The 14,207-nt window shown below is 42.9% G+C and overlaps 1 protein-coding gene across 4 annotated transcripts in view; it reads right to left on the reverse strand.

Annotated features, from left to right (window-relative positions):
• The window catches only part of LOC121540719 (transcription factor SOX-6), a 164,448-nt gene that overhangs the window by 132,471 nt on the left and 17,770 nt on the right, over positions 1–14,207 (reverse strand). For all 4 annotated transcript variants that reach the window (XM_041849764.2, XM_041849766.2, XM_041849765.2 and 1 more), the window contains exon 2: positions 8,109–8,173. The gene's annotated coding sequence lies outside the window, so the exon portion shown is untranslated. The remainder of the gene's footprint in view (positions 1–8,108; positions 8,174–14,207) is intronic.

Below are 14,207 nucleotides of genomic sequence, written 5' to 3' on the forward strand. Positions count from 1 at the left end.
AAAGATTACAACATAAATCTCTGCATATTTGAATTTCACTTGTTCCATTTTAAATGTTACAGTGCGTTTGCACACTGCACAGGTGAGGAAAATGTCACCATGGGACTTTCCTACAGCTACAAAATCCTAATTTGACCCTTGATGACTTGTCTTTCTTTCTCCCTCCCCCCCCTCTCTCTCTCTCTCTCTCTCTCTCTCCCTCTCCTTCTCCCTCTCTCTCGCTCTCTCTCTCTCTCCTCTCTCTCTCTCTCTCTCCCTCCCTCTCCTTCTCCCTCTCTCTCGCTCTCTCTCTCTCTCTCTCCCCCCCTCTCTACCCCTATCTCTCTCTCTCTCTCTCTCTCTCTCTCTCTCTCTCTCTCTCTCTCTCTCTCTCTCTCTTTCCCCTTGCGTGTCAGTCAGCATGTTGTTTACTCTTTAAGACCATAATGGTCCGTCCACAGGTCAGGTGAAATTTCAGAGAACTATTAGAATAGTGCAAGGATTACTTACTGATTACGGGGGTTAAGTTCAACTAGTTAGGTCTAAATTTAGTAAGTGGAAACTCCATTGTGATGAAGAGAGGGGTTGAAGAAGAGCGAGAGCCTCTTTGCCTTGTCAACCTTCCTGTTCTTAATCTACTCTGATCCTGTTGGAGGTTAAATTCATTAGACCACTGTTAGTTACACACTTCGTTCTTTACAGTGATATAAGAACATGGCTGGTTCATAGTTACACTAGGGCGCCCGCACACACACACACACACACACGCACATACACACACATGGGCATACACACACACACACCAAACAAGCACAGACACCACCACACCGCACCACACACACATGCTCGCACACACACACACACTTTTTCCTCGGATCACAGTGTCCATATATACTGTATGTCCATATGGTTAACTGAGTTCGACAAAGAACAAAGGAGACGATTAGGGGATTGACGGTTCCACACAGTCACTGACCAGGGGGACTTAGTCGTGGCTTTGAAAGAGGTCATCCCTCCCTGCGCTATTATTACCAGACCTCTAGGCCATGTTCATTAGGGCAAAACATTTCAAAACCTTTTGCATTGTAAAGCAAAAATGAGCGTTGCTTATTGGTTGTTTAGGTCCTAGTAGTCCCTCCCTGTTTCAGTCTGTTTGATGCATAATGGACACGACCCAGGTGTCACTTGAGGATACGGAGGATGCTCCTTCTCCTGCACTTTGTAAAATATGTGTCTTGAGCCATCCCACTGGGCACAGACGTCAGTTCAACGTCTAGTTTTTACTTACATTTGGTTGAGTTGTCAACTAACGTGAATTCAACGTGAAATCAATAAATAATGTCACCATGTTATTGGATTTAGATTAAAAGTTGGGTGAAAGAAATTCCCTTACGTTGATGACTTGCAAATCCAATCTGTTTTCCACATTTTTTTGTTCAAATCAAATCAAATCAAAGTTTATTGGTTGTGTACACAGTTTCGCAGATGTTATAGCGGGTGCAGCTAAATGCTTATGTTTCTAGCTCCTAACAATGCAATAAAATGTCAAACAAGTACACAAATGATACAAAAAAATATAACAATTAACAAACGTCGGAACGAATCCAATTAATAGCCCAAATAGCACTGTAACAGTAATTCAAATGCAATCTATACGTATATACACCGGATGAATTTACAAAATATATACTAGGAATGATATGTACAGCAGTAGATATATTAGAATGAGCTATGTCGAGAATACAATATTTATATACACGGTACAAAACCCCATAGCAAATTGGATAGAATTACTGGAAATTAGCTTCCAGACCAGAGACCAGAATATAAATACAGTGAGCTCCAAAGGTATTGGGACAGTGACACATTTTGCTCTTTTGGCTCTGTACTCCAGCACTTTGGATTTTAAATGATACAGTGACTATGAGGTTAAAGTGCAGACGGTCAGCTTTAATTTTAGGTTATTTTCATCCATATCAGGTGAACCGTTTAGAAATGACAGCACTTTTTGTACATTTTAGGGGACCAAAAGTATTGGGACAAATTCACTTATACTGTATGTGTATTAAAGTAGTAAAAAGTTAAGTATTTGGTCTCATATTCATAGCACACAATGACTACACTGTGTTCACTAACATGTTCAACCTCTCCCTGACCCTGTCTGTAATACCTACATGTTTCAAGCAGACCACCATAGTCCCTGTGCCCAAGAACGCCAAGGTAACCTGTCTAAATGACTACCACACCGTAGCACTCACATCTGTAGCCAATAAATGCTTTGAAAGGCTGGTCATGGCTCACATCAACATCATCATCCCAGAAACCCTGGACCCACTCCAATTCGCATACTGCACAAACAGATCCACAGATGATGGAATCTCTATTGCACTCCACACTGCCCTTTCCCAACTGTGAGAATGCTGTTCATTGACTTCAGCTCAGCAGCGTTCAACACCATAGTGCCCTCCAAGCTAATCACTAAGCTAAGGTCCCTGGGACTGAACACCTCACTCTGACATCTGGATCCTGGACTTCCTGACGGGACGCCCCCAGGTGGTGAGGGTAGGCAACAACACATCCGCCACGCTGACCCCCAACACTGTGGTGCCTCAGGGCTGTGTGCTTTGTCCCCTCCTGTACTCCCTGTTCACCCACGACTGCGTGGCAAAGCACGACTCCAACACCATCATTACGTTTTCTGACAACACAACAGTGGTAGGACTGACCACAGATAACGATGAGACAGCCTATAGGGAGGAGGTCAGAGACCTGGCAGTGGGGTGCCAGGACAACAACCTCTCCCTCAATGTTATCAAGACAAAGGAGATGATTGTGGACTACAGGAAACGGAGGGCCGAACACGCCCCCATTCACATCGACAGGGCTGTAGTGGAGCGGGTTGAAAGCTTCTAGTTCCTCTGTGTCTACATCACTAAGGACCTATCATGGTCCAAACACACCAACACAGTTATGAACAGGGCACGACAACGCCTCTTCCCCCTCAGGAGGCTGAAACGATTTTGGCATGAGCCCTCAGATCCTCAAAAAGTTATACAGCTGCACCATTGAGAGCATCTTGACTGGCTGCACCACCACTTGGTATGGCAACTGCTTGGTATCTGACCCCAAGGCGCTACAGAGGGTAGTGCATAAGGCCCAGTACATCACTGGGGCTGAGTTCCCTGCCATCCAGGACCTCTATACAAGGGGGTGTCAGAGGAAGGCCCTAAAAATTGTCAAAGACTCCAGTCACCCAAGTCATAGACTGCTCTCTCTGCTACCGCACGGCAAGCCGTACCAGAGCGCTAAGTTTGGGACCAAAAGGCTCCTGAACAGCTTCTACCCCCTAGCCATAAAACTGCTAAATAGTTAACCAAATAGCTACAGTATATTCCTTTTCTGTCCTTAGATTACTCTATTTTCACTGCATCAGGGCTAAAGAGCAAGGACCCGCATGATTAACAGTCAGCAAAATGCAAAGGTAAAACATGAAGGGGGATAGAGAGGGACAGACTTTTCACAAAGTATTTGATGACACAGTACAAAGATAAAAATGACGAGAGATATAGAGAGAGGGAGACAAAAAAGGACGAGAGAGAGAGAGACAGAGAGAGAGAGCGAGAGAGCGAGAGAGAGACAGAGAGAGAGAGAGAGAGAGAGAGAGAGAGAGAGAGAGAGAGAGACACAGAGAGAGAGACAGAGAGAGAGAGACAGAGAGAGAGAGACAGAGAGAGAGAGAGACAGAGAGAGAGAGAGAGACACAGAGAGAGAGACAGAGAGAGAGAGAGAGACAGAGAGACAGAGAGACAGAGACGAGAGAGAGAGAGAGAGAGAGAGAGAGAGAGAGAGAGAGAGAGACACAGAGAGAGACAGAGAGAGAGAGACAGAGAGAGAGAGAGAGAGACAGAGAGAAATTCATTATTAGAGAGCGGACCCCATACTTCGCTGCCATATAGAGCACTTGGTTCTATAACTGATTGAGCCACAAATCCCAGAGGTGCCTTATTGCTATTATAAACTGGTTACCAACGTAATTAGAGCAGTAACAATAAATATTTTGTCATACCTGTGGTATACAGTCTGATATACCACGGCTGTCAGCCAATCAGCATTCAAGGCTCGAAGCACCCAGTTTATAAATAAATATATATATATATATATATATATATATATATATATATATATATATAGTTGAAGTCGGAAGTTTACATACACTAAGGTTGGAGTCATTAAAACTCGTTTTTCAACCACTCCATACATTTCTTGTTAACGAACTATAGTTTTGGCAAGTCGGTTAGGACATCTACTTTGTGCATGACACAAGTAATTTTTCCAACAATTGTTTACAGACAGATTATTTCACTTATAATTCACTGTATCACAATTCCAGTGGGTCAGAAGTTGACTGTGCCTTTAAACAGCTTGGAAAATGCCAGAAAATGATGTCATGGCTTTAGAAGCTTCTGATAGGCTAATTGACATCATTTGAGTCAATTGGAGGTGTCCCTATGGATGTATTTCAAGGCCTACCTTCAAACTCAGTGCCTCTTTGATTGACATCATGGGAAAATCAAAATCAGGTGTTTGAAGGATGTCAGTCATGATTGAGGATAGGAATGATGATGATGATGATGATGATGATGTTGATGATTATGACAATTATGACAATGTTGACGATGGTGATGATGATGATGATGGTGATGATGATGATGACGACGACGGTGATGATAATGACTATGATGATGATGATTGACATGGCAGTGAGCACCACAACATACTTCGTGCCACGAACACTCACAGTACATCTTTACTCTGTAGTGTAAGAAACAGAGGCCTCCAACTCTCCACTCCACTATTACTCTTTCTCTCTCCCCCCACCTCCCTTTCTTTCTATCTCTCCCTCTTTCTCTCCCTCTCTCCTTGTATCAGAGACGGTCTCACTGCATGACCTCATGGAAGGAGGATCTCCTTAAAGCCACAGTGGTAATAGAAGAGACAAAAGAACTCATCCCGAGGAAGCTGCCCTCGCTTGTGGTTTGGAGGCCGAGAGAGGGAAAAAGTGACTAAGCCGCGTGGCTCCTTTCTTCTCTCCACTCCTACATAACCAGAGGGATAAACTAGAAGGAGATCATATTTAGAACAGGCCCCATTTCAAGGCTAATATAAGTGAAAGAGGGATAGAGCTGGTGGTTTTGCGAAGACGCTGTGGGATGAGGCTGGTGGATTCTCTCGCTGGCTCTGAGGAACCACATCCCAGGCCCAACCTATAGGCTCGCCATCTGCAACCAATGAGCGCGTTCAAAACAGAACCATATGGACCTTGGGTGGGATAGTGACACGGGCTCTGCAGCCAAATTGGAAGAAATAGAGTTGACTTTAGCTTTATTTAAGTGATTTCAATTAATGAGTTAAGTAGTATGGAGTGCACACCTCGTAAACAACAAAGACTTTGAAACAGACCTCCCTGCCCTGGCCAACAAAGTGGACACGTGTAGCCTATCCCCAAACAGTAAATCATTAAAGCCTTCCCACGATGAGGGCTAGAGGCCAATGAGGATCAGCTAACTGATGACCTATAGCGTAAAGTCCCTCCCCCTCTGACATGGCACCAGGGCCACAAAGAAGACAACTATTATTACTTTAAAACTGGGATGAACCATATGGCCTTTTCTTTAACTTTTCCCAGCTCTACATTTGATATATTTCTCTCGTTGGTAAAACCATTTCAATCTATAGGACTTCAATATTGACGGCTTAATTTTAGGCTTGTGTACCTACAGTGACATTTGAGTCTAGATACAGTGGGGGAAACAAGTATTTAGTCAGCCACCAATTGTGCAAGTTCTCCCACTTAAAAAGATGAGAGAGGCCTGTAATTTTCATCATAGGTACACGTCAACTATGACAGACAAAATGAGATTTTTTTTTCCAGAAAATCACATTGTAGGATTTTTAATAAATTTATTTGCAAATTATGGTGGAAAATAAGTATTTGGTCAATAACAAAAGTTTCTCAATACTTTGTTATATACACTTTGTTGGCAATGACACAGGTCAAACGTTTTCTGTAAGTCTTCACAAGGTTTTCACACACTGTTGCTGGTATTTTGGCCCATTCCTCCATGCAGATCTCCTCTAGAGCAGTGATGTTTTGGGGCTGTCGCTGGGCAACACAGACTTTCAACTCCCTCCAAAGATTTTCTATGGGGTTGAGATCTGGAGACTGGCTAGGCCACTCCAGGACCTTGAAATGCTACTTACGAAGCCACTCCTTCGTTGCCCGGGTGGTGTGTTTGGGATCATTGGCATGCTGAAAGACCCAGCCACGTTTCATCTTCAATGCCCTTGCTGATGGATGGAGGTTTTCACTCAAAATCTCACGATACATGGCCCCATTCATTCTTTCCTTTACATGGATCAGTCGTCCTGGTCCCTTTGCAGACAAAAAGCCCCAAAGCATGATGTTTCCACCCCCATGCTTCACAGTAGGTATGGTGTTCTTTGGATGCAACTCAGCATTCTTTGTCCTCCAAACACGACGAGTTGAGTTTTTACCAAAATGTTCTATTTTGGTTTCATCTGACCATATGACATTCTCCCAATCTTCTTCTGGATCATCCAAATGCACTCTAGCAAACTTCAGACGGGCCTGGACATGTACTGGCTTAAGCAGGGGGACACGTCTGGCACTGCAGGATTTGAGTCCCTGGCGGCGTAGTGTGTTACTGATGGTAGGCTTTGTTACTTTGGTCCCAGCTCTCTGCAGGTCATTCACTAGGTCCCCCCGTGTGGTTCTGGGATTTTGCTCACCGTTCTTGTGATCATTTTGACCCCACGGGGTGAGATCTTGCGTGGAGCCCCAGATCGAGGGAGATTATCAGTGGTCTTCCATTTCCTAATAATTGCTCCCACAGTTGATTTCTTCAAACCAAGCTGCTTACCTATTGCAGATTCAGTCTTCCCAGCCTGGTGCAGGTCTACAATTTTGTTTCTGGTGTCCTTTGACAGCTCTTTGGTCTTGGCCATAGTGGAGTTTGGAGTGTGACTGTTTGAGGTTGTGGACAGGTGTCTTTTATACTGATAACAAGTTCAAACAGGTGCCATTAATACAGGTAACGAGTGGAGGACAGAGGAGCCTCTTAAAGAAGAAGTTACAGGTCTGTGAGAGCCAGAAATCTTGCTTGTTTGTAGGTGACCAAATACTTATTTTCCACCATAATTTGCTAATAAATTCATTAAAAATCCTACAATGTGATTTTTTTTCTCATTTTGTCTGTCATAGTTGATGTGTACCTATGATGAAAATTACAGGCCTCTCTCATCTTTTTAAGTGGGAGAACTTGCACAATTGGTGGCTGACTAAATACTTTTTTTCCCCAATGTATATCTTTATTACGAAAAGAGAGAAAGTCCATTAAAAGGATAATGTAACGTAGCCAGAGAGAAAGTCAATTAAAAGGCATATTGTAATGTAGACAGAGAGAAAGTCAATTAAAAGCCATACTGTAACGTAGACAGAGAGAAAGTCAATTAAAAGGCATACTGTCGGGTAGACAGAAAGTCAATTTAAAGGCATACTGTAACGTAGACAGAAAGTCCATTTAAAGGCATACTGTAGCGTAGAGCTGACAGGTTCCTGGAGTGTTGCCTGCCTGTATGTCTTTAAAAGAAGCCTTTCTACACTGTACTGAAAGCTCCTATAGAGCGAATACAGAGAAACACCCTGACCAGAGTGGTTGTTTGCTATCAAAAGCACTCTGTATGAACGATGAAGGCGAACTAACGGACACGTACAAAGTCAGGTACAGTTTGTTCACCAGAAATGTGACAACACGCAGAAATAAAAAGGCGTGTGCACCACTGACATGACCATTCATACAAGACAGGTACTTTCCTTTTTTTTACATAACATATGCACCATGAATTCCATGCTTTAAAGTGAAAGTACACGTTTTAACATTTTCTGCTTTTTTTCAACCTTGGCCTTGTCAATTCCTCCAAACCGTTTATTAAATTCATTAGCTGGTTATTCTACAATATCCAGAATAAGCTTAACTTTAAAAAAAAGTGAACTATCGCTATAAAATAATGTCTTACAGAGTAGAAGTTAGAATAGCCTTAACACTTACAGCACTAGAGAGACTTCAACACCTTCAGCTCACTTGTGGGTCGGTTTTGGATTCATGAACGTCGCCTGAAAAAGAGCAAAAACAATAGATAATTTAAACAAACAATCACATCATTACATTGATATTACAAATGTATACACATACGGACAGTATATTTATAATTACATGGTCATATCTTGCACACTTAATTGCCTTTATGCCATGTATACATTTGGTCATGGTGTGATTTGAGTATTCTTCATTGAACAGAGAAGAGATAGGAGAAGAGTGTAACGTAGGTAGTGGGTTGGATTCGAACCCACTCTGACACTGACCACTAGTCCACCCAGGCCACACAGAATTGCCACTTAATCTGCTATTGTTTTGATTGTAATGAGAAATATCTCATTAGGTTCTGTGTGTATAATTAGGATTCGCTCAGTGTGTGCCCCTAAAAACAAAATGTCAGAGCATTGTTAATAAATTACACTTCTTCTAGTTGTTTATCTAACGTCTCCATTCATAGCTATGTGCTTCTATACCTGCTGCCTATCCAACAGAGAGCCTTTATGTGGGACATGAGAGGCAGTGTAACGTAATGGTGCACACACGGCAGCACATAAATGACAACACACACTGTATGCACACAAACCCAGCAACACATGCAACATTAAGATTATTGAATGCAGCTTTGAAGTTGGAAGTTTGTTAAGCCTTGTCGTAACGTGATTATTGTTGAGGCCGCCGAGGTAGGTCACTTTGTCCTCATAAACCTGGAGGGAGAAGGAGGTGGCACCCTATTCCCTATATGGTTTACTAATTTTGACCAGAACTCTATGGGCCCTGGTCAAAAGTAATTCACTACATAGTGAATAAAATGCCATTTGGGACACAGCGAAGAGTCACTGCCCGACACTGCTCTCACACATCAGTGGAAATGGACCAACTAGCCGTGCGATCACTGACTACTTAGCTTCTAAAGAGCCTTTTCTCCTGCCTGTGGCTCTGCCGGTTACTGCGAGTTACTAGGGTCAACCTTAATTGATCCACACGCATCCCTAATTACCTGGGTTTGTGGCACCACGGCAACAAGTAAATACATCAAAGCAGGAGCTGCTGCCTTAAAGCTTCAAGGACCAGCAGGGGTGAGAGGAAGGGAACAGGACAGACCAGCGCCATGTTCATTAGGCACCTAATAGGAAAAAACAGGGAGAGACTACCTGGACTTGAATGGGACCGCTCATTTTCGCTTTCCGTTGCAAAACATTATAAGACCTTGCTTGATGGTGTCCTAATGAACAGGACCCTGAGCTGAGATGACACGGGTTGGTCCTAATTAGGTGCAGGAAATTATAATGAATAAATGACTGATTAACAGAGAGAACGGGAACTGAACTGACAGAGGAAGAGAGAGAGGAGAGAGAGAGAGACGATGAAGGAGGATGCATGTAGCCAATCATGGAATACACACACACACACACACACACACACACAACCAACCTCCAACTGACATGATCAAAGTAAACTTTATACTGAAACTAAGAGCAATGTGTAAACAGGTAGAAACAAACATGCCTGTGATTTTACCATTTCAAGCTAATTAAGAACAATGAAGGAAAGAAGCAAATACATACATTATATTTTATTCATGGCTTGATTTTCTCTTAGAACCAACTTATTTTCTCTGAGGGCACAATTTAGAGCAATTCCAACAAGAACAACCCAGAGCCCTTGTGTTCTAAGAAGATCTTAATCTACTTAACAAATACTCAGCAGAAAACATAGCTAGAACCATCCAACTCATAGCTCTGTTTCATGGAATAGGGTGAAGTTGTTCCTAGTCACTTATCTTGGGTCAGTTTTGCATTTCCCTCACTAATGGTTAAGGATAGGTATGGAGGAGGGCATGCTGATCCTAGATCTGTACCTAGGCAAAACTTTACCCCGGAGCCTGTTTCAAAGTCAGTTGCAGAACAATCACTGCCACCTTAAAAAAAAAAAAGTCCCTCGACTGCCGTTCATACTCTCAACCTGTCAGCTCGTCTGAACACGTTCCAAATATCTGCAGAACCAGTTATTCTCTCTTTCTCTTCTCTACTCCATTCTCTCCTCTTTTTCTCCACCGCTCAACACACCGTCAACACTCTATCATCTGCAGCTGGTGGCCTCAACACCTGGAGGACGATTGGTAATCAGAAAGACAGCTGGCTACCCAGGAGGACAAGAACAAGCCACGGAACACACTTAACACACTAACACACGTGCACTAGCCGGCACTCACACTTCACACGCAAACACTTCTTAACATGAAGACCTTTATTTTACAGGATATGGCATGTGACATGTCACTGCACTCAAGATGCAGCACTCCAAAGAAGTGTGTAGCCTCAGAGGTTTGTGTGTGTGTGTGTGTTCATGTGTTTTCATGTACATGTGTGCATAAAGGCGAGGGAGAGAGGCCCAGAACCCTGCTATGATAACCTCATTAATTGAGGTCTATAAATTTGCTCAGGAAAACCCAGAGGTCCGGAATAACAAAGGCAGGCCTTCTCCTCAGAGAATATCCAGCAGATCATTTAGTTACTACCCACTGGACCCCATCCAGTCTCACTCAGGCACAGCTGGTCGGAGCATTGGGCTGACAGTAAGGATCCACACACACACACACCTGCACTCTCATGCACACGTAAGCACAGACACACACACACTCACTCATCTCATGCACATACACACAGACAAACCGACACAACCAGTCTCCCCCTCCACACACACACACTCAAACACACACACACACTTCCCACATCCACTCTAAGGTCTTGACATGCAAGGCAGAGATGAAGCCGTCTCGGGCCTCCCCTGACAACTGGGATATGGCTGCTACCTGTTTGGCAAGAGTTCCAGCAGCTGTAAAACATGACTGTCCATGTTAGGCGAACGTTCAGGCAGCTATGGAACACACCTGTCTGAGTGAGGATCTGGCAATGGTGAAAGGAGAGGGTAGACTAGCTAGCAACATGTTCGGCAAAAGTTCAGGTAGTAAAATTATACCTTTCGTGAGTCAAGAGCAGTGGTGGAAAAAGTACTAAATTGTCATACTTGAGTAAAGATACAATTGTCATACTTGAGTAAAGATACCTTAATAGAAAATGACTCAAGTAAAAGTCAAAGCCACCCAGTAAAATACTACTTGAGTAAAAATCTAAAAGTATTTGGTTTTAAATATACTTAAGTATCAAAAGTAAATGGAATTGTTCAAATATACTTAAGTATCAAAAGTAAAAGTAAAAGTATAACTCATTTCAAATGTCTTATATTTTCTAGTTTTCTTTTTTTTACGGATAGCCAGGGGCACACTCCAACACTCAGACATCATTTACAAACGAAGCATTTGTGTTTAGTGAGTCCGCCAGATCAGAGGCAGTAGGGTTGACCAGGGTTGTTCTCTTGTTAAGTGTGTGAATTGTACCATTTTCCTGTCAAAATGTAACAAGTACTTTTGGGTGTCAGGGAAAATGTATAAATTTATTTAGGAATGTAGTGAAGTAAAAGTAAAAGTTGGCAAAAATATAAATAGTAAAGTACAGATACCCCAAAAAACTACTTAAGTAGTACTTTAAAGTATTTTTACTTAAGTATTTTACATCGCTGGTCAAGAGACAGACAGGGACCAAGGAAAGACAGCACAGTGGAACAACCAGGAGAAACACACACACACACACACACACACACACACATGCCAGCACACAAAAACATCCATGTGCTGTCTAGTCCCAGTTGTCAATGCTGCTCAGAAAAAACACAGAGACATTCAATGGGAGACAAAGAGACACTGTGAGAGAGAGAGTCTCGATAACGCTTGCAGCCCATGAGCTTCGACGTTGCGATCTCAATGAGGCGTTGCGATGTCCAGCACAGCTCTACTCAGATACAGTATGACCAAGCTAATCACCTGGTCAATTAAACTAGAATAGAGGTCAATTGATCCATAAATGATGAGCTGGTCAGTGGATCCACTGAGAACTCACTATTCGTTCTACTGGTTGATGTCCCGTTTTTTGAAGCCACTCTTTCACTCATTGTGGGGTTTCAAGCTACCAGGGTTGTGTTCATTAGGACAAACTGTAGAAAAATGTTTTCTGAAAACAAGAGTTTCTTATATGTAGTTGAAATAGTATCTCTCCGTTTCGGAATGCTTTCTTGGTGCCCACTGAACACGAGCAAGATGCGAGTATGGATGAGAACTCCAAGTCAACACTTTAATGAGAGGAACAAGGTAAGGGATGCCTTGCATGACTGAAACGCTTTGGTGCACGCTCACAAAAGACCTGGTTAACACTAGACTGACTTAACTGACAACAAGCATTATTGAAGCAGTCGTAAACATGAAATATTGCAGAGGTGAGGGGCAAGTGGCAACACATCAGTCTCAACCTCACCCTCGCTCGGTACACTTAGGCAAGATTACATTATGCTCGCTGCCATTGTTCCCCTGGTCTTCAAGACAAAGCCTGTTCCACTCTGCAAACGCTCGCCGAATGTTGTAAAAACAAGGGTGAATGTCAGAGGGAGTCGTCAATAGGATTTCTCTTCTTTTGTTGGTTCCAGAGAGGTATGCACAAGCACGTCACTGTGCGAGAGAGAAGAAAGGAGGCCCTGTGAGGGAGTCGGTCGAGGAGCCATGTGAGGGATTCGGTCGAGGAGCCCTTTGAAGGAATTGGTCGAGGAGACCTGTGAGGGAGTCAGTCGAGGAGCATGACAGTCTTCGCATGAAAATACCTACCGTGAGAAGAAGTGGCTTCTTAGGCCTAAACAGAGTTCTGGGAAAATAGACCCCTGACACACCCCGAAAGGCAGACCTATGAACTCGTAGAGTCCGTAAATCAGAGGTTCAACAGTGATAACAATACCAGAAGTGATGCACCTTAATTTGAAACCTTTGAAAGTACATATACAAAGTCAGAGAAAGAAAAACAGCCACAAAGAAACAGTTCCTGACCTGTGTGGAGATATCAGAAGAACCCATGAAGACCACAAAACACAACCAAGGGAACAGATCCCAGCGCAGTATCAGAACTCCAAATATTTGACAGCACTGTATCGAACTGAGGTTATACAGTGGCTTGCGAAAGTATTCACCCCCCTTGGCATTTTTCCTATTTTGTTGCCTTACAACCTGGAATTAAAATGGATTTTTGGGGGGTTTGTATCATTTGATTTACACAACATGCCTACCACTTTGAAGATGCAAAATATTTTTTCTTGTGAAACAAACAAGAAATAAGACAAAAAAACAGAAAACTTGAGCGTGCATAACTATTCACCCCCCCAAAGTCAATACTTTGTAGAGCCACCTTTTGCATCAATTAGAGCTGCAAGTCTCTTGGGGTATGTCTCCATAAGCTTGGCACATCTAGCCACTGGGATTTTTGCCCATTCTTCAAGGCTAAACTGCTCCAGCTCCTTCAAGTTGGATGGGTTCCGCTGGTGTACAGCAATCTTTAAGTCATACCACAGATTCTCAATTGGATTGAGGTCTGGGCTTGGACTAGGCCATTCCAAGACATTTAAATGTTTCCCCTTAAACCACTCAAGTGTTGCTTTAGCAGTATGCTTAGGGTCATTGTCCTGCTGGAAGGTGAAACTCCATCCCAGTCTCAAATCTCTGGAAGACTGAAACAGGATTCCCTAAAGAATTATCCTGTATTTAGCGCCTTCCATCATTCCTTCAATTCTGACCAGTTTCCCAGTCCCTGCCGATGAAAAACATCCCCACAGCATGATGCTGCCACAACCATGCTTTACTGTAGGGATGGTGTTCTCGGGGTGATGAGAGGTGTTGGGTTTGTGCCAGACATAGCGTTTAAATTGAATTTCTGAAAAAAAATATTTTTTTCATTTCACTTCACCAATTTGGACTATTTTGTGTATGTCCATTACATTAAATCCAAATAGAAATCCATTTAAATTACAGGTTATAATGCAACAAAATAGGAAAAACGCCAAGGGTGATGAATACTTTTGCAAGGCACTGTACAGCATCAACCTTATGTCGACTGTGTCATGGCCCCAACAACTATTTAAACTGTCAGGGCAATTAGCAACCACCATGCTTTAATGTAC

Source organism: Coregonus clupeaformis, chromosome 26, assembly GCF_020615455.1.
Source record: "Coregonus clupeaformis isolate EN_2021a chromosome 26, ASM2061545v1, whole genome shotgun sequence".
NCBI classification, from domain to species: domain Eukaryota; kingdom Metazoa; phylum Chordata; class Actinopteri; order Salmoniformes; family Salmonidae; genus Coregonus; species Coregonus clupeaformis.